The sequence below is a fragment of the Camellia sinensis genome, chromosome 7, assembly GCF_055761805.1.
Source record: "Camellia sinensis isolate YWXY chromosome 7, ASM5576180v1, whole genome shotgun sequence".
Lineage (NCBI taxonomy): Eukaryota > Viridiplantae > Streptophyta > Magnoliopsida > Ericales > Theaceae > Camellia > Camellia sinensis.
In genome coordinates, this window is record NC_138967.1 from 56,686,099 (window position 1) to 56,688,127 (window position 2,029).

General features: G+C 39.5%; 1 pseudogene; it reads right to left on the reverse strand.

The window, feature by feature from the left end:
• Positions 1-972: 972 nt before the first annotated feature.
• Positions 973-1,810, reverse strand: LOC145795827 (putative receptor-like protein kinase At5g39000 pseudogene; annotated as a pseudogene).
• Positions 1,811-2,029: the final 219 nt, after the last annotated feature.

Below are 2,029 nucleotides of genomic sequence, written 5' to 3' on the forward strand. Positions count from 1 at the left end.
AGAATTGAGTTAGAATTGAAGAAATGAACTCAAACCATGCATGCATGCATATTTCATAACATTTTGAAGATGTTTTCCAAGAATTTCCTCATGCATGTTACTAATTCACCTTAGTTTTGAGAATTCATCAAGTTTCATGTCATTTTGTGTCATTAGATCATGTTTTGGAAGTTTTGAAGTCAAGGAAAAACATGCATGTTATGTTTTCTAAGAATTGGGTTTTGTTTTGCACAATTGGCAAGTCTTTGGGCTTTGATTTTGCGAAATGATTTAGAATTTCTAATGTTTTCCAAGTTCACATATGATTCCTCAAGTTTTTGGCCCAAAAGGATGAGTTTTGATGTATTTTCGCTGCCAAAGATTCATTTTTTTTGAATTTTTGCGACGGTCATTTCACCGTCTCAAAAACCGTCATTGGAGACTGTTTTGTTTACCCGTCCCAAAAACACACTATTTGTGATGGATTTCATTCAATCGCAAATACTTTCACCTTTTTTTTACCCCTTTTTCTAGTAGTGAATGTACCTCAATCTTAGCCGTAGCTTCTTTCAATTTTGCAACAATACCAGTTTCCCCACCCAAAAACCCTTTGTACAACTTGCAAAGCCCTTCGTTCCCAACCAAAAGAAGCTTATTGAAATCATTTGTGGCTGCTTGAATATCAGCTAGTGAGAAATGATGGTGTGGTCGGGTAACACTATCTGGAAGTGGTTCCCAAAACAAATCATTTGACAGTCCACTCTTAGAACTGTCTCCTTTCTTTCCCTCCACCAATGATTCATACCTTTAGGCACAATTGCAATACCTTGAAACATCTTTGTAATTATTCCCTCTGATCTTCCTCTACGTTGTGACACCAATGCGAGATTGAGGCTCCCCACCACTTGAGCCATTGTAGGCCTTTCCTTTGGATGAATTTGTAAACAATTGTAGGCAACCTTTGCAAAATACTTCAAACTCTGGTGTTATTTGTCAACTCAAAGAGGGATCAATGATTCGATCAAGCTTTCCTTTTTTAATGCATTCTTGAGCCCAAAGTATTAAACTGATTTGATCTTCCTCAAGTTTTATATCCACTGGCGGCCTCCCACAGAGCACTTCCAACAACACCACACCAAAGGCATACACATCAGATTTTTTGGTTAGTTTGTGGGACAAGAAATAATCTGGATCGAAATACCCAAATGTGCCTTTAACTTTTGTGCTCACGTGGGTTGCTGAATGGCTTGTAAGGCCTTCGGACAGCCCAAAATCTGAAATCTTGGCTAACCCAATTCTCATCTAACAGAATGTTTGTGGTCTTCACATCTCCGTGTATGAAGCTTTGATCGGTACCAGTATGAAGGCAGTCTAATCCGCGTGCAGCACCGATGCAAATGTTGAGCCTTTGTTCCCATGTTAGAGCAGAAGTAGTAATACCACTTTCTTTTCTACTTGTTTTGTAGATATAATCGGCAAGGGTTCCACGTGCCACATACTCGTAAACAAGGATCATTTCCTGGCAGTCGTTGCACTGGCCAATCAGAGCAACGAGATGAGTGTGCCGGAGTTTAGACAGCATTTTTACCTCAGTCCAAAACTCTTCTGCTTCTTGCTGGGACTCTATGTCCAACCGCTTTATGGCAACAGTTGTAGCACCGTTGTCAATGAACCCTTTGTATACCTTACCAAATCCGCCAACCCCAATAACTAATTCATCACCAAAGTTGTTGGTCATTGATTGTATCTCAGATAGTGAAAAGCAACGGCAAGAATCCTCCGATTCAATCACAGCACTTGAAATTGCATCCTCACCGTCTGCACCTGACATATCTTGAGCTTTGGGGGATCTGTATCTATGTATATCAAAGAACGTGGCGGTAACACTGGATTCAAATCTTTGGTGATGTTCAAAGATGAGTTTTAAGAGATGAGAAAGACAAATTGCTCTCTGGTTGGAAGGATATTAATCAATCAAACAGCTTTTTGCTCTCTGGTTGAAACATGACTCTAATATTCTGTTGTGTATGATTTGTGTTGTACCGTTTTA